This window comes from Equus caballus, chromosome 21, assembly GCF_041296265.1.
Source record: "Equus caballus isolate H_3958 breed thoroughbred chromosome 21, TB-T2T, whole genome shotgun sequence".
Taxonomy (NCBI): domain Eukaryota; kingdom Metazoa; phylum Chordata; class Mammalia; order Perissodactyla; family Equidae; genus Equus; species Equus caballus.
The window spans coordinates 59,226,020-59,245,768 of record NC_091704.1 but is presented as its reverse complement, the minus strand read 5'-3'; the positions used below and the strand labels follow the sequence as shown (position 1 = coordinate 59,245,768).

Here is a 19,749-nt window from a genome sequence, read left to right as displayed (position 1 = left end):
AACTATGTACTGGGGGGCTTTGGGGATAAAAAAAAAAAAAAAAAAACGAAAAAAATTTTAAAAACAAAGTGTTTATTACATAGTTGTTTGTATTTGGGAAAAAAATCAGAAACAATCTCAATGTCCCTCCTGAAAAGAATGGATAAAGTGTAGTGTGTGGATCCATTAGACTACAGTGAGAAACAGAAAGGAACAAAGTCACATGCGCTAACATGGATAAATCTTAAAACAATAGTGGAAATCTCAAAGCCACGTGAAAAATAAATGAAAGTTTCAGAAAGAAATGATTGGGGTGAAGAAATACTACACATTTTTATGGATTCAGATATATATGGTAAAAGTCCAAAAACATGCATGAAAATAATACCCTTTAAATTCACGATAGTGGGGAGGGAAGGAAAGAAAGGAGACTAGGGAGAGGCTTCAAGAGGGCTTTCAACTGTATTTCTAACGTCAAGCAATTGGAATGCAAGAAGGGGAAAAAATCAGCATCCCAACATTTTTAAGGTCAGAGGAATGGGCTTGAAAAGATGGTAGTAACGTTCTCATAGGTACAATGAGTAAGGGTTTTGAACATGTTTTTGTTGAGGAGATTATTTCGTTTTTTTTGCAACTAAAACAATGCCAAGTAAGTGATGGAGATACCCAGTTCTTGAAAATCACACCTACCTAATATCAGAATTTAAGTTTTACATGACTCCCTTACCAGGCAATAAACTTCTGACGCAAATGACTTAAGAGCATTCCAAAGATATTAACATAAGCCACTAAAAAAATGCATATGGTCTTAAGAAAAAAAGTTTTAAGTCAAATTTTTGTATACCACTCAAATAATGAGGAGAAGTGTAAAATTCTGTTAATCACAGCAATGTCAAATAATTGTTTTGATCAACTTCTTTTTCCTAAGGAATAATCAGAGTTGACTCAACTGACCAGATGTTTTTAGAAAACAGCCAGAATTAGAAATCAAGATTACCAGATTTTAACTGATGATTCTATGATTAGCTTTCTGAAATCCCCATGGCCAATGATTTAATTTTTCTGGTTCTATTTTTCCTCCCTAAAATGCAATTGGAATACCTAATCTACACATTCAGCAGGATACCAAAAAGATAAACTGGAATTCATCAACTATAAAACACTCAGATTTACTCAGAGACAGTAACTATATAAATACAAGACATTGTTATTAATTAAAAAATCAATAGTGAATCTATGTGGTGAGGAGCATTCATTCATACCAATCGCAAAACCATTACAGCCTGTGACAGGTCATTCTGGAGAAGTACAGTGATGAGGGACAGCTTCACCAGGGTAAACCACGCATTTCACAGGATCCTGTTCTTTTTTTATTGATTTCCTTTGAAAGGGCAGAAATCAGATCATTTACTAGAGCTTAAAGTCATTTTCTGGGAATAAATTCCTGGTAGCCCTTTTCTAAATACCTAAATCTGTCCAATGTGCAGAAATAAATCCCACTGGCCTTTTAGTACATTTTGAACTGAATTTAAAGAGAGAGAATTACTTGAAACTTTCATGGAGACACAGTCCTCTTGAATTTCCAGCTCCAAGTGCTGCTGCTTTTTTTTTTTTTTTTTTAAAGATTTTATTTTTTTCCTTTTTCTCCCCAAAGCCCCCCAGTACATAGTTGTATATTCTTAGTTGTGGGTCCTTCTAGCTGTAGCATGTGGGACGCCGCCTCAGCGTGGTTTGATGAGCGGTGCCATGTCCATGCCCAGGATTCGAATAGACGAAACCCTGGGCCGCCTGCAGCGGAGCGTGCGAACTTAACCACTCGGCCACGGGGCCGGCCCCCAAGTGCTGCTTCTTAATTGCATTTCGAGTTATAAATGATGTTTAGATTTTGTTTCATTCCCCAAGAGCATTGAAAATTACTCCTCACCCTCTAGAAGCTTAAATTTTACTGAAATATGAGGAACTCCATCCCACCCCCAAGGTTGTCCTCTGTAACATGCATTTCTCCCTTTTTTTCCTTAAATTTTCTGGTGTCACGGCAAATGCCTTTTGTACTAGTGGTTAAGAGAAGACTTGACTGCTATGATCATTGAAATCCCGGGGTAAAGATTCATTCAACTCCAGTTCATGTGTTGAAAATCCAGCCATTAAAAATCGTGCGGCCATCTTTTCTTAGTAATGATCAGCCCCCTCTTGTTTCATAACTCACTTCTTCCAGTATCCTTCACTCTCTAACACCTCAAGCTAAGCCTTAAAATGAATCTGTCACCTTAACCTTTCAGATCATATGAGAACGGGCTTAGATTTACTTCATCTAAGTCACTAAACCTGAAGGGAAAAGTAATGATAATTTCTATAAGATGTAAATATTAAATATTTTACGATACTTGCTACATTACTAATGACATAGATGTCAACAAGGTAGGATTCATGGGAATTTGGGTTTTGAGAGTTGAGGAGAGTGTGTGTGTGTGTGTGTGTGGTTTTTATCATTGTCTTGTCAGTAACATTTAATTGGAGCATTCCCTCATAGGTGTGCAAAGGGACATCTTTGTTAGGGAAGAATTTTTAAAAACAAAGCAGTTTTAAATAATTACTGGTATCACTGAAATAAAGGCACAGTGTTTGTGTAAGTAAAATATATCCCAAATTTTGAAGTGATGTCTTAGTTGAAATTCTTATATGATAGTAGAAGATAAACAAATTACCCAAAGAAATGATGGGGAAGACTATCAAGGTAGATATGCTTACATGCTTACACATCCGTGTGCACACACACACTATTTGCTTGTGCTGAAATAAACGTAGACAAATGGTGTGTTATAATTAAAAGAGACTTGTAAAAATTTACTGTCAAATACAAACAAATTTTTATACGAACTACCAAACCATTGGTCAAATCATTTCATTTCTTGTGTTACCAGTCTCAGCTTTTGTTCAAATAGGTTTGGTTGTTTTGCATAATTTAAAAGATAATTTTTATCAAGGATCTTGTTTTGTACCAAGCACTATGGTAAGTGCTTTACATGCACAATTTTCACTTAATCTTGACAGCAACTCTCCAAACAGATACTATTACTGAACAATTTCACGGTTGGGGAAATTGAGACCTAGAGATTTAACAACTTGTCCAACATCATGAAGATATAAGAAGGAGGGCTGAGATTGGAGCCCAGACACTTGTCTATATGTGACCCTTGAGTACTACAGTCCTACCCAGGCTAAATGTCCAGTGTATGGCAGTCTCTCCTAGTCACAGAATGACCAACTAAAAGAGACTTTACTCTGGACTGTAGGTTTGTATCTCCCCAAAATCCATATACTGAAACCCCCAATGTAATGGTGTTTGGAGGTGGGGCCTTTGGGAGAAAATTAGGGTTAGATTAAGTCACGAAGGTGGGGTCCTCATGATAAGATTAATGCCCTCATAAAGAGAGAAACACACACGAGATTTCTCTCTCCCAGCCCATGTGCACACACAAAGGGAAGGCCATGTGAGGAAATAATGAGAAGATGGCCACTGCAAACCAAGATGAGAGCTCTCACCAGACAGTGAATATGCCGACGCCTTGACCTTGGACTTCCCAGCCTCCAGAACTCTAAGAAATAAATGTTCTTTATTTAAGCCACCCAGTCTGTGGCATTTTGTTAGAGCAGTTCAAATAGACTGGGCCAGACCTTCTAGACCACACCACCCTCATTCTAAAATATGAGGAAATTAAGTCCTGGAGACTGTGCTTCCGGCAAAGTTATACAATTAGATGCCATTTTTAATATCCTCGTGTGTCACTGACACTGTGACATCTCTTGGAGTGCCAGTGAAACAGCCCCTTCCTCCCCTCTCCACCCACAGGAGAGAAAAGGTTGGGGAGCCTTGTTTGAGGCATCACTCTAAGTGGTGAGAGCTCCATCAGGTAAGCTGCACCTACCTGAGCTTCCCCAAGAAATGCAAGGCCCTGATGAAACCACAAAGGAACGCAGGCTAAAGCCTTGTGTGCTGCTCAGTCAAACGACCCTTGAGAAAGCTAAAGAACTCGCAAGTCACAGCAGCTATTGACCAGAAAAGCCTCTTGATTGTGAAAATGTCCAAGATTTCTAGATTAAATTTCACCATTTTCTATTGGCAAGATTCTTCTGTCTCTCCATCTCTCTGTCTCTCTCTCTGTCTCTGTCTCTCTCTCCACCTCTCAGTGAAATTTACACATAATCAAACTCTATAAATATAATCCATGTCATTTTGAGAAGTCAGTGTGCACCAGAAGCAGAATGGTAACTTTAGGTCCCATTTAACTCCATTTAAGAACAGTTTAGAGTCAATCTCATCAAGTGATTCCATTTTTGACTCCTTAATTTGTGCTAGTACTTGGTGAAGACCAGAGTATAGTTGCACCAAAGAGGGTTAACTAAATGAGACTGTGGTGCAAGATACCCTTTGTTAGAATGACCTTTGCTAGAATGTAATAAAATGCCTCTTGGCACATTTTGGCAACACACCCCCACAATTTAAATGCTCAACAGTTATGGAAACTTAGATGCGAGTATAGAGGTAATTCACTGTAAAAGTCACTCCCCCTGTTGTTGAATCTCCTTAATATGAATCTTGAATAAATAACCATAAGTCATTTCTATATATACTGAAATTTTTTGTTGGACTGCACTATATATGAAGCTTAAAACAAAAATATAAAACTTAGAGAGATGAAGATTGAAAGACAATAAATATGTCATCACAGAAGTCACTAAGCTCACAAAACAGAGCTCTCATAAATTGATATCCTGAAATCCAGGCCTCTGGGAGCTACAATGTCTTGATTATATATGTGGATTTTTGTGAATATGTATTTCCAATGTTACCCATGTCGGTACAAACAATGAAAAGAAGTATCTCACATAAAATGCATTTATATCTATAAAAGATGAGTTTATTTTTCTATTGTTGAGTATACACTATGTATATATTATATACATTACATAAATAAATAAATAAATATTTACTTATTTACATATATATTCCCACCTGCCACAGAACCAAGTTGCGAATGGTAGGCTGGTCATGAAAGCTTAAAGCTCAGGAGCCCAAATAGAGATTCATCATTAGCATTGGTAATAAAATCTTCTGTGCAAGAAACGTGCTAAGGCCAACAAATTATTCAGAAACCCCACAACATGAAAACCCGTGGCACTAGAGTCTGGGTAATTTCTAAATGTCAATGATCTAACCCACCCCTCCCCAAAGTAGAAACCAGCACACAGGAAGAAATGCCTATTACAGCAGTGAAGACTCCAAATGACTGTTTCTGAGAGCCAGAGGAAGTTTGTTTTATGACACTGCCACTCTCTGTCTTCCTCTCCACTCAAAGAAATCTGCAGTCATCAGCCTGGATGCAAAGAGCACACCAGTGCTACATCTTCAATGCTGATGACAATAGGACAAGATGGCAAAGGCAAATTTTAATATGGACTATAATCTTTTACTAACTGGCAACGAGTGTAGCTCACCTTTTTCTCAAAGTTCCTGACTCCTTGATCTGCCATTCCTATTTCAATTAACGACCATCTCCCAAGTCGATTAAGCTGAAACCTGGGAATCATCTGGACTCCTCCTCTATCCTCTTGCACTAAATTCTGCTAATCCTGTCTTCTTAGCAAATCCGAGATAAAACTGTAAAACCAGAGAATTCCCTGGAATGATCACTCTCCTGCATTTTCATGATTTGCATGTATTAAACATGCTTCAAGATCCAGATTCTCGCATAATTTCTTCTCTGATTCATTCAAACAGAATTAATCAAGCCCTCCTTCAACCTTTTACAACTCCACAGAGGAAATGCCTGCACTGATTTACTTACAACCTATATTGTAACAATTTGTTTCTATGCCTGTGACCTCAATCAAATGTGTGCTCCCTGAAAACAGGAACCTTACTCTTACTTCAGTGCCTGTGACATAGTAGGAACTCAGCAAATCTTTGTTAGAGGAAGTGAGAAAAGGAGAATAGCCATACTGGAATCTAAAAGATGACACAGACTGACAATCTAATTGTGATGGTACTACTAAAACAGAAAAGGATCTCAATCATTGTTCTTTGAAACATTAGAGTAACATCTTAAGATGCTAAAGACAAACTGAGACGTATATCCCAAGACTAGAGAGGAAAAAAGTTTAGGGATTGGGCTCATAGTTCGTGACAGTGGGCTTATACACAGAGGGTATGGCACGAGTAGAAGAGCTAAAATTGTGTACAAGGACTTGTTTTCAGCTCCAGTAAACTACAGCAGCCTCCCCCACTGTTGTGTTGGCAGGGTCATCAAATATTTGCCTGCATCAATCATGAACCCAGACAGTTAACAAAATGACTGTGCCCAGACCTAAAGCCTACGAGGCAGATACGAATTCCTCGAGGCTATTTCCAGGCAAAACAGGAAGAATAAAGAGATGCTGTCCATTCATCTGACCACTTGCTTTTCTAAGGAGCCAATCCATCAATTTTAGTGATTTCTTTCCTGATCTTTCGATTACTAGCCCAAATCTACCATTGGCATATTCACAGAATATTCCCCAAAAGTTGCAAACTTTGTTACACATTATAAAATACATGGTATGTTGGATGTTTTTTAAAGGAAAGGATTAAAAAATTCACTGGAGAGCAGAATTGTTATATCTTCTAAGTTTCTACCCAAAAGTGCTTGAGGAAAAAAAAAACTATGGATATGACTATTTCAATAAAAGAAATAAGGGAATGAGCCCAATACTTTTATACATAACAAAGATAGTCTGGGGTCCTCCTATGACTGGGAGTGTGGATTATAATCAGTTTAATTTCAGTTGAATGTAACTTCGATCGTGTCTTGCATTTCATGGACAGATGGAACAACTTGTGGCACCGGGGTAACATCATGTATCACAGGGATCCGAAGTGGACAACACAGTCACTGAATTTCAAAATTAGAAAATACTGGACGTGATTTAATACAACCCCTTCATTTTGGGGGATGGGGACTCTGAAGCACAGAGAAGTGACATGACCTTGACCAAAGGGCCATGGTTAGTTAGTGTCCAAGCCCGGAATGAGAGCCAGACCCTGGACGCCTGGTCCAATGCGCTTGCTCTGCGAGAACTCAGACCTTGGGCCATCGTTGGCCAAAGCCAGTCCTCACTAGTGTCTCTTTGGCCCAAGGGATATTATATTGACTCTGAAATAAACAGAACCAAAATCTCTTTTCAGTAACACCGGAGGCTGGAATGTAAGTTCTTCTCTGGTCTTTATCCTAAAGGGTCCACTGCAGCATTTGGCTAGGAGACAGGAGGATTACAGTGACCCCCACAACCTATGAGATTAAATAACTCTGCAACCCCTGATGTAACAGCATGTGGTCAAGACAGCCTATCAGAGTCTATCTTCTGTGTTAATTAAAGCTTCTAGGATTGGAAAGCTAAGCTACTTGGTACATTTCCATTTGTTTCCCACACTGTGGAATATAGACTAAAGCCAGTTTTTAGAAGAAGGCTATTAGTGGACTTTTCCTAGAGGCAAGTAGAAAAAATTACAGCTAATTGTCCCTCTCTTCTCCAATGGATCAACTGCTGCAAACTTACAGAACACGACCTTATTAATCTTCAGAGTAAGCCACACATATATTGGTGGTTGTGTTTTGGAGGCTGAGAATAACATTTTAAAAGCTCTAAATTGAAATATCTAATTAAAACCTGTTTATCTTTGTGACCTATAATAGGCTATTTCAATTTTGTTGGCTTTGTTTTTTGTTTCTCTTAAATCATACAGGCAGTGGGTAAAAGTGGGTAAAAATTCCAAACAGAAGCTACCACCTGAGCATAAACAAAAATTCTAACTCTTCAATTTAATTCACACTGCAATCAGTAAGATATTTTTAATTGAAAATATTAATCAAATTTTTAACCTGAATATAAAAATGCTCAGACCTTAGGTTTCCTTAATATTCTATTCTGTGATCTAGCAGGAAAATTTGAGGTTAAGATGTGATTCTTTACATAAATAACCTGAATCAAGAAATTGTTTGACTCAGACCAATGGAAAGAGAGAGATGGCTTTTGATATGGTGTATTAAATATTTCCCATTCTCTTTACTAATGTTTCTGTATGTTTTTGGCTCTATTAATTTAGAATAAATGAATAAAGACTTTACAAAATAACTACATTACTTTGGACTCTTAGGGAAATTTTTTTCTCCATTTTGGATCTAAAATCAGTTCCCCTATAGTTAAAAAAATACTTATTCCTGGGGCCAGCCTGGTGGTGTGGTGGTTGGGTTCACATACTCTGCTTCGGCAGCCCAGGGTTTGCTGGTTCCAAGGCACGGACCTACACACTGCTCACCAAGCCATGCTTATGGCAGCATCCCACATACAAAATAGAGGAAGATTAACACAGGTGTTGGCTCAGGGCCAATCTTCCTAAGCCCCCACCCTCCACCCCCACAAAAAGTACTTATTCCTGATGTCCTGCCTTAGGTGTCTGAGACAACTAAAGATGTAGTTTCACTTTGTTGAATGGACAACATTTCGTAAATTAGCCATTCAAGCTCAGAATATAAGGAGGGTTTTTTACCTAATAATAAAAAGAATTAACTGAATCACATAAATATTCTTACATAGGCTCCAGAGCGACAGGATCTGCATTCCAATCTTGGATTCCTCCTTCCAACGTGTGACCTCAGGTGAACTAGTGAATGGGGCTTTAGTTTTCTCATCTCTGAGATGAGAATGATAACAGTACCTACACTTCATAGGGCTGTTGAGAGGATTAAAACTGAGGTGAAGTGATCAGACTGTTGCCTGGGCCATGGAAAACACAATCTTAGCCATCACTGGAGATAATATTTTTTAAAACCTTACTTCTATGAATTTGGAAGCAAGCGAAAACATATTTGAGCTTCATTTCTGTGCTCATCTCTGTGGTTCCTCATGGCCCACGAGTTTGTCTCTCGCTCCTTGTCAGCATACCCACAGTCCTGCATCCTCTGTGTTCTACATAGAAGCATCAGCTACAAGAATGATCGTGTTGACATTCTCTTCAGTGAGAAAGTCTACTGCAAAACAGTATGAAGCCAGGAGATCTCCTAAAAGGCAGGTGCTAGTTCTGAAGAACAGTCTCCAGGTCGTTAGTTAAGGGATCTGCCTCTTCTTAACATGGATCCCAATTACCACACAATCTACTTTGCTCTCTCTTCCAAGGAAAACTTCCCATTCTGGAGTTGAGGCGGCCTCGGTAACAACCTCATTTCAGAGCGGCCTAGAGGTATACTCAGGTCTCTCTAAAGTCATTACAGTTGCTCCCAAGTTGTTCTCCTGTGTTTAGAATTTCCACAACCACTCTTCTGGGAAACAGGAGAGTCACCAAGAGTAAAGTCACACAAAACACACACATGCACGCACACTCACAAACAGAGTGAACCACAAGACAAGTCCCCTCCTGACCTCTCAGCTGCTCTCCACAATCATGGATGATTTGTCCCTTGGCTCCTGGATCTCCTCAGCCCCTAGACCTGCATACTTCAGGTCCATGTGGATGACTCGGCCACGACCTGACGTGTACAACCCTTGCCCTCCTTCACTCCAGACTGGGCATTTTCCCTTCCAGAAAGTGTTCCAACTGCAAGCTCTGAAACTCTACCACCCATTGCTGACGACAATCACCTCCAGTGCTTCTCACTCACCCACTTTCTTAATCTCAATCCCTGTTCCACCTCCTGAAGACTTTGGACTCCTAGACTGCAAATCTTTCCTCAATCTGCCAGCTTCTTTCTGGCTTCGGTTCCTTCTCTGGCAGTTGAGAAAATACAGCCGTAATCACTCTCCCACCACTTGAGGTGAAAGGCAGGGTTGATCTTGCTGCTGTCTTCCACCACCTCCGCCTACCATCTTAGCCCAGTCTCTCCATCTCACTGCTCTGCACTTACTCCTCATCACCACTGGGTAAAAATGCAGAGCCACATAGCTGTATAGATTGGGGCCACCCCTGCTCCAGCCTCAGGAGGTCACGCAATCATGCCCAGTGATTCTTAATGTCTTTGACTCAGCTTCCTCTCGCCAAAGCCCTCCGCAGCTGATCATCATTTTTAATGCTCTCCTGGGACTCCTTTCTCAGCATTGTGCCTTCTCTGTCTCAGCAGACAACAATACTACCTACTTGACTGAAAAACGAGAGCTCATTTGCAAAGAGGCCCTGCAGTTTATTCTCCCAGAGCAGCACATGCAGCCATCTCCAGCTGTGCCCACCCTTTCCTCTCTCCCACCCATCACAGGGGCATGGGGTCTCTCCTATGCAAGACAAACTCCTACCCTGTGTGTTGAGTTTCTCTGCATTCTCAGGGGCATCAAGCTGTCCCTTCCCACCTGAATCTTCAGTCATTTTTGTGGTTTTTTTCCAGCTCTTTCTCCTCATCATTTGCCCATGCCTAACTCTACCATTAAAATAAATTAACAAGAACCTTTCTAAATTCCACACGCCCTACCTCTAGATTCTGCCCTCATTTAACTGTGTCCTTTTTCCGCCAAGATTTGCAAACTTATATTGTGAGCCCCCTTCTGCCTATCCTAGCCATTCTCAACCTACTGCACTCTTGTGCGTCCATCCAACCACCATATTGCCATAGCCAGTGAGTATACTTTGGCTTTACTTCACTGACTCTTGACATGGCATCTGCCTATTGGCCACTTGCTCCTCCTCCCTGAAGTGCCTTGTCCCTCACTTTGCCTGACCCCACTCTTTTCTTCGCTGGCCATGTTCCTCTCTCTGCCTGCTCTTCATGCCTCACTGGATTCCTCAAACTGCTGCTTATCTTGCCCAAATCACTTTCCCTTGCAGACACTGGTTTTAACTACCAGATATAAATCTCCAGCTCAAATTTCTGTCCTGAGCTCCAGACTCCTAAATCCAGCTGCTTAAGTGCCATATCTGCTTAGATACCCCAGAAACTTTGCAAAAACAAAATGTTGAAAAGGAACTTGCTGTCCTTCTTACCCATCTATGAATCAGCCTCTGTGAATCACACCTGATGGCCCCTCTCCTTTCCCCTCCCACCTCCACCCTACCTATCTTGCAATTTACCTCTTTTAATTCTAGCACCTGCCCATCAGTTTTAATGCAGGCCTAGTCATGTTCCTGGATTATTATATTATCTCTCTCACCTTCTCCAGCATGGCCCTCCCACCTCTCCCCTTCAACCCCCCTGGCTATCAAGGCCATTTTTTCAATATTAAGCTGACCAATCATGCGCAGCAGACCACCCTCAGGGATTCCCTGACCTTTCCCAATTTGGTCCCATTCCTAAGCTCCACCCATAGCGTCCCTCTAGATGATCAGGCCTTATTTCCTCACTGCTACTCCCTAGCACCATCTTTTGCTCTTGCCACACCAAATTACACATGATTTCTTACAAATATTACATGTTTTCATATGTTGACAGGTCCAGGCAGTTGCCTCTCTCTGGTCCCCCTCCTGCTGTTCTTTAAAATTTAGCTCAAGATTTCTTCCTCCCCATAGACTTTGCTGACCCTAAGTATGATTAACCTTCCCCCATCTGCTGTCATATATAATTCTCTCCTGGCATTTTCCACACTGTATTTTAATTGCTTATTTCCCTGACTGTCTCTCTCCAGCACCTGGAGAGCAGGGAGCATGTTATATTCCAGGGCTTGACAAATCTTTTCTGTAAAGGGCCAGATAGTAAATATTTTAGGCTAGGTGAACCTTGTGGTCTTTCATTGATGAGGCTGCAACTAAGCATTGACAACACATAAATAAATGGATATCGCTTTGTTCCAATAAAACTTCATTTATGGGCACTGAAATTTATGTTTAATATAATTTTCATATGTCACAATATTCTTCTTCTTCTTTTTCTTTTTCTTCTTTTTTTTGCTGAGGAAGATTCACCCTGAGCTAACATCCATGCCAATCTTCCTCTACTTTTTAGTATGTGGGCCACAGCACAGCATGGTCACTAACAGATCAGTGTAGGTCTGCACCCGGGAACCAAACTTGGGCCACAGAAGTGGAGAGTGCTGAACTTAACCACTAGACCACCAGGGCTGGCCCAGTAATATTCTTCTTTTGATATTTTTCCAACCATTTCAAAATGTAAAAGCCATTCTTAAATCATGGGCTATTAAAAAACAGGCAGCAGACCCTGGTACTATTTCTATCTCTATCCTTCACTCTAAGCTTGGGACGCAGTAAATACTCAATGACCGTTGGCTCAACAGATGACTAACACCTCTTTGGCTAAACTGTCCCCAACCGAGAGAGATGGCTAAAGGAGTCACGCCATTTCCTACGGAGGAAATGGATGTCAATCATAACAACATATTTGGTCTGCTGCTCCGCTAATTATGCCAATGTTTCTCCAAAACAACTTAAACTTTACAAGGTCAGATGAGAGGCAGCTGCTGGGTTGGGGTTCCTCCCCTATAAGGAGGACTAAAGAGTTAATCAGCTCTGAGAGATCATTTCAGGCACAGCACTAAAGGGCAAGTAGCAAAAACAAGTTCCTTTCTATTTTATTTCCTGGAGTTTTAAAGGCAGCAATATCACTAATAACCAACTATGATAATATCTTTAGAGAAATTGGTAAACATCAGTATGATTAAGGCATAGAAAAGCCTGTAATTTGTACCTCCAGAGTAAAGAGATAATAACAGCCTACTTCTCAAAGCATATAAAACATAAAGATTTGTTTTTCCTCTATCAATTTTGAATTGCAAAGGGCCACTCTGCCTCCCCCTACAAAAGCCCCAACAGCGTGTGCTCAGAATTCACAAATGTGAAGGCTCCGAGGCTGGGACTGGCGCTGGAGGATAGACTCCGCTTGTGTTGGAGGCTGACTGAACGGACTCTTTCTAGAGGAAGGCGTGGCATTTCCTGAGGCATGAAGCAGGCTAAGATATTCTGAAATCAGGAAATCAAATAATCTGTGCTTGCAAAGGAATTCTACTCTGTTTAAGAAATGATTCCAAACGAACTAGCAGAGCATGTAAATCTGGTAACAGTCATAGCTGCAGTGGGAACAGACCCCACCAGCATGGCCAATCTCCCAACCCAATCCTCTGCCTGGGAGGACGCCTGAAGAGAAATCCAGAGGGGCTCTGGGTAAGAGAAGAAGGTTTCTGTCCTCCCTGCACTAGCAGCTGGGTGAAGGTCTCTTAAGTAGCTAAACTGTGGTGCCGAAGGGATGTAGGTCCCCATCAAACGATGCATCAGGAAATGGAAGCACTTCCTGGAGCAGAGGTGGCTGATAGTCTTACGTCTGGAGAGAAAATTGTGATATGAAGATTCAAAACAGAAATACTGGGTGAATCAACTTTCCTCATTATTTTGCCAAACAGCGTTTAAGCTGAGCTTTTTTCACATGCCTATGATTCATGCAGACTTATCCACATTAGCGCTTCCTATGAAACTCAGAATGAGACAAATAACAGCAACAACACCTCCTACAACCCGCCTTCCGCTGTAACCCAAAGCGCCAACCAGGGCACTCAAGCCGACTTCTGCACCCTTACTCTGTGGCTGAATGCTGACCTGCTGACACTCACAGCTCTGCTTTCTGAGTGATCCCAGTGGCTCAGATCCGAGACTTGGTGGTGGTGGTGGTGGTGGTGATCGGGGTTGGAGGGGGTGGGTGTGAGGAAGGTTGGATGTGGGCTCTCAATGTTCTGTGACGAAAACAAATCTACTTTACATAGATTTGAAGTCTTATGATCAAACTTCCTGACAATTTTGAATGGGGTAGGGCTGCTTGTGTGGCCCTAAGTAGTAGTATGTGGGGAATGTCGGAGGCTGACGGCTATTGTCCCCACTTGCTCTAGAGAAAGTATCTTCAGTGTGGCGATGGTCCATGCTGGACCACACTGGATCCTATGGTCCTGTCTGTCCTTAGAGAGGGTAGGAAGGAGCTTACTCTAGAAGTAAAGATCTGACCTCTGCAATCCCCACTGGGCAGGACAGCGCCTATGCGGGCCCTAAAGAGTGTGGTGAACAGGACTATTTTTTTGGAAGTCTTACACCTTTCACTTGGAATTATTTGATACATTTGATATTTATCCATAAATATTTGGAGCCTACAAAAATGTTCTCTCTCTATAAAGACCCAAGAGCTGCGCATTTTACAAATCTTGCCAAAGGCTGCTCCTTCAAGCACACTTCTCTATGTGGTTGATGGCCCTGTGTGGCAATGTAATAACTTGGGACTCTCCTGTGGTCTCCAGAAAACTCATTTTTTTTCCTGCTCTAAATGATGGCATGTTCCAACTTCCAATGCTAATTTCTTTCAATCTCTTTTGGTAAATATGTTTTTCACCTAAAATACTTTTAAGAAATATTGGCAACTTCTGAACCTGCTGAGAAGTGCCAGAGAGCATGAAAAATTTTAAACAGAAGATAGTCTAAAGTCATTTATATTTTGCCTGGAATGCATTAGAACTTTTCTTCCTTAGTTAATTTACTTTCTTAATTTTGCTTTGCTTATGCTGATATTTGTTGAAAGCGAGCCACAGGAAGGAAGATGACATAAAAGCACCATTTTAGGAGGCAACAACCTTGGCATTAAACAGACGACTGGTCATCCTCAATGAGGAGAACTCATTTGTGGGAACCAAGAGTTTGATTATCATGGAATTCTTTGTCAAAATTCCTTACCTTTCCTCATACAATACCGTAGAATTAGAAAATGTACATTTTAAGTTTCATGTCAATAACATGTTAATTCATGTGTTACTTTCAGCTGCTCTGCCTGGAGAAAAATAGCAAAGTGAAGCACTACCAAAAGCAAGAGAGGAATATTACTTTGGCTTTTAAACATGTAAACACATGTCTAATATAATCAATCTAAGACCACAGGAATATGTTTTATTTATTTATTGTTCTGAAGTTCTCTAATGAAATGTGAATATATTACCAACTGGTAACTCTACACAGTTTTCTTGTGTGTGCCCAAGAAGCTTAGCTAGATATATTGTCAACTATGAAAAACAGACTTTCCAAAGGGCTATAATAATAGCTATAACAATTTACAGGAATTTTTAAAAAATTAAATAGATTCAAAATATAGGAAAATAAAACTTTATGTTGGAGAGTAAGAAATTTCTGCAGAAGGAGTACTTTTTCAGTAATCACTACGACTGGTACCTTAAAGAGAAGATATTTCGACCTGATCCTCATCCTAGTATATCTCAGGTTATTTCTTAAAATTCCCTAGTCTGTGCAGCTTTCAAAAGCAAGACAGCAGAAACAATCGCATTATACTTTATTTCATTATTTCAAAAGAGCCCTGCGAGATTGTCTTTGGTTCCTGGTGGGTACATCTGTGTGTGTGCGCCCGCACACGCATGTGTGTGCATCTCCTTCATTCTGCATGCATGTGATTTAATTTCAGAAATAGAATAATAGAAAGAACAAGCAGTAACAGAATCAGTACTTTAGCCACACAGAGCCAAGAGACAGAGGGAGGTAATTTTTCTTAAAGCAATTTCAGTGAGCACTTTCTACATGAAAAAAGAGAAGTGATTTCCCAAATTGAGAAGGGAAATCCCCTCGGTGTTAGTGTAATAGATAGAACGAACGGACTATTTAAGAGAAGAGCTCTTAAATGTGCTGGGGAATGCAGGGGTTTTGAGAGGCAGTGACTTTTGATCTCGATCGCCCCTGCTGGATTTCATTTTCAGAAAGAATAAGTGGAGTGTCTACAGCGCAGATCCAGCCCAGGTCCGTGCACGTCACATCCCCAGCATCCCAAAAGATACCAGGCGGGACAAGTTGCATATTGGCATGGCCCAGTGTGGCCACTCTTATTTTCTTAGGCAAAAATACCCCACAAACCTAAACAGTTATAGAATGGGTTTTGGGAAAAGCACTCTAATGGTATTAACTATAGTTCAAACTACCAATTACAATGTCAAAAAAGTGATATCCATGTTTGTCAAGGTGTGGAAAAACCGGAACTCTCCTATATTTGGGAGAATTTAAATTGGTAAAGTCTCTTTAGAGAGCCAAATGTAATGTGTGCTTATTACTCAACCCAGACTTGCCACATCTCAGAATCTTGCTTACAGAAATAATCACATAAGAGGATGTCCTTTGCAGCATTGTTGCCAATCACAAAAATTGGTAACAATCTAAATATCCATCAGCAGAAGAAAGGTTAAGTAAATCGTTGTACATCTGTTTTAATGGGGAAAGAGCTCTAGACCATATTGTTGAATGAAAAAGACTATTTGTTCATCAATATGAATAGCATGATCCCGCTTATGAAAAATAAAATACTAAGTGTCTATGTACCCATGTTTGTGTAAACCCAATGAAAAAGATCTGGAGATATACACCAGAATCTTGAGAGGGGACATTTCTGCAAATGGAGTCACATAACAGAAAGGACAATGTGAGCGAAGTGATCGTTTTTTTAACTTTACACAGTCACAAAATGTGTTTTTATTTGAACATATATAAATATATTTATATTATGTGGACAATTAAGAAAATTTTTAAAGGAACAAAAGTAATCCAAGTTTTTAAATTTTGTAAGCAAAACAAGTTCCTTCTCTTATTATCTCAGGGAAGATCAAAACATCTTCCAGACACAGATTCGGCACTAATTTATAGAGTTAATGAGATTAGGTATAACCACTGCAATCTCTATTTCAGAAATCCCCCTAATGTAATAAGATTTTAGTTTTAGTTTGTTGCATCTACAAGAAACTGAACTCATCTCATCAGGTTCTACCAGACACTAAAATTACTTAGTAACCACCCTCACTTCTTACAAGTAAGTTAATCAAATGACTTCCTTTTCCTCATGGCTGCCTCTTAGTCCCTCAATCTTTCGGTCATTAATAAATGTATTCCTCGGGGCTGGCCCCGTGGCCGAGTGGTTAAGTTCGCGCGCTCCACTGCAGGTGGCCCAGTGTTTCGTTGGTTCGAATCCTGGGCGCGGACATGGCACTGCTCATCAGACCATGCTGAGGAAGCGTCCCACATGCCACAACTAGAAGGACCCACAACGAAGAATATACAACTATGTACCGGGGGGCTTTGGGGAGAAAAAGGAAAAATAAAATCTTTAAAAAAAAATAAATAAATAAATGTATTCCTCTTGTGGCCCAAGCTTCCTTTGAATCGCACGACCAACAGAAGTGATGGTCTTCTATTTTTACAGTGTGCAAAGTATGGAGTTGGGAACCAAACCCCATGGCCAGTGCCTTCCACCATGCATTTGCTTTTCAATTTTGAGTTTGCTAATCTTGCTTTGTCCACTGTGCAGAGGGACAGTGGACAAAGCTGTCCTTCTTAGGAGGGAGACAACACAAGGCTGCTTGCTTATTACTTCTCCATAAATTACTGCCCTGGGCTACAACATCTCGATGATTTAACTCCTTTATATTAGTTTTCCTGGTGCACAATCATAGTCTGATGCCATCTATTTAAAGATTTAAAAGAGTTTCCCAAATATAACATAAAGTTATATCCCTTTGTACTTCCATTTCCTTAAGCTGTATCTCCCTTTTATGGCTCCCTGTCTATCTCTTGACCATCACCCTCTCACCTTTAAAACTCTTCACTTAATCCTCTTGAACTCACTCCCACTTTATTCATCTCTCTTGGAACAGAGTTTCTGTATCACTTAGGAAATACAACCCATTCATAGAGAGGAGGTGACACTTGTTAATCAAACCCTTACACATTTCATTCCACCATCCGGAGTCTGTGCTGTCCAATATGGCAGCCACTAACCACAAGTGCCTATTTAGGTTAAATCTAAATTAATTTAAATAAAAGTAAATAAAAAATTCAGTTTCTCCTTCTCACTAACCACATTTCAAGTGCTCAGTAGCCAAATGTAGCTAGCGTCTATGGTCTTGGACAACACAGCTATACAACATTTTCCTCATTGCAGAAAGTTTTATTGGACAGCCCTGATCTAAGTATTTCAACTATAACAGTACCTAGACTCTTGGGAAAATTCAAAACTTTAATAACAGGAAGAAATTGGATCTTGGGAAAGCAGAAAATCTATTAATTAATAATGAACGAAACCAACAAACAAATTCACGGTGTCTGTAAATAAATAAAGATATCTCCCTGACTAAACAAACTTTCTACAAATCTTTACATTTCTATTTAACAATCCAATAATAATCTCTTCCTAAGCATTACATACACTGGCTGGATAATATTTTTTGATTCTTGAATAATTATGGATTTTCAGAATTTGTTTTTAAAGAATATTTATGAAGCTGCCAACCTGCTCCTTCTCATTTAAATACAAACAAGTTTGAAAAGCTTGGACAAACAGAAATGTGGGAATGTTTCCAACTACTTTAAAGCCCCCTGAATGGGAATTCAATCTTATACCCTCCACAGGTGACAATGGGCCTTTCTTTCCATTTGCCAAGCATCTATTCATCCATCAGCCTGCTGGCTATCACTTCCCCATGACATCTGCCTGAAACCATCCCCTCCCTGCATACGCCATCCCAGCATTACTCTCTCCCCACTTGTCCAACTACCGTCTCCTGTGCATACTTCCCTAACTGTGCGCATCCCACTATGTTCTAGTTACCTATATACATGTGTCCTCCCCGTGCAGTTGGGAGCTCCTTGGGGGCAGGAAAGTACTGACTCATTTGTATTCACAGCACCTAATTAACACTGTGTCTAACACACAGAAAGTTCTCAAGAAATATTTATTGAACTGAGCTGAGCAAATTGGACTCAAAGTTGGAAGCCTGCTTTTCATTCTAACTCTGACTCTAAGTCTTGCGGTCAGAGGTATTTGAGGTATAATCAATGTAATCTACTTTGTTACTGTCTACATTTAATTAGCAGACAGTTGAATTAATTTGAAATGTTAGCAGGAGCTATTCCCGGCTCTGATCCAGTTGGCTACTGGTAGCCTACATGCGTTTGTGTTCCTCTCTATAGCAGCTTCCCAATTTCTTGGGAAAAAATAAGATTTTCTCTGGTCCCAAACAAACTAATTAATGAGACTGCCAAGTGAAATAAACAGTGTTGTTCAATCTGTTATTTAATATTTTTCAAAATATACAAGTAAATCATTGGATGATGAGATTTAGATTTGATGAGCCAAAAGACAATGAAAAGTATTGTCAATATTTAAAACTTAGACAAAAATTCACTCTCCAAGAGTCTCCAGGAAAATGTCAATTGGGTTTTGTTCCTAAGAAACTTGACTTCATAAAATGGGCAAACATCCAAATTTCAAAAGGGAAGCCCAAATATGTCATATATTCATACATTGCCAAAAGATCATTAGTTCATATGTATGTATTTTAAAACCCAAATTCTAATAATCTTGATTAAAAGACTGGCGTTAGCAACCAAAATTTAAGATATAATAATACCACTAAATGCAGGCTGTGAAATTCAGGAAAATGATTTCCTAGCCAGGAAATATGTGGTTCTTTTTAGTGTTATAATGATATCAAGTAAGCCAACTGGACTTTTTCTCCCTCCAGGGTGAATTGGAAGTCTAATGGTTCTTTGTTTTTCACTTCTCCTTTTAATATCAATGGAATATCACGTTTTACAACATTTATGCTGAAAGACAGAATAAACACGATCTCTGAATTTGTTGAGGGATTTGCAGAATAATTTTGTGATTCTTCTTTATTTAGAGGAATACCTACAAGATTATATTTGTATAGAGACTTAGAATTTCCAAATGCTTACAGGTGCATTATCACATTTAATGCAAATCGTTCATATACATGATGAGCTCAATT

General features: G+C 39.8%; 1 protein-coding gene across 1 annotated transcript in view; it reads right to left on the bottom strand.

The window, feature by feature from the left end:
* MARCHF11 (membrane associated ring-CH-type finger 11) overlaps positions 1-19,749 on the bottom strand; it is a 108,773-nt gene that overhangs the window by 2,253 nt on the left and 86,771 nt on the right. The window lies entirely within an intron of this gene.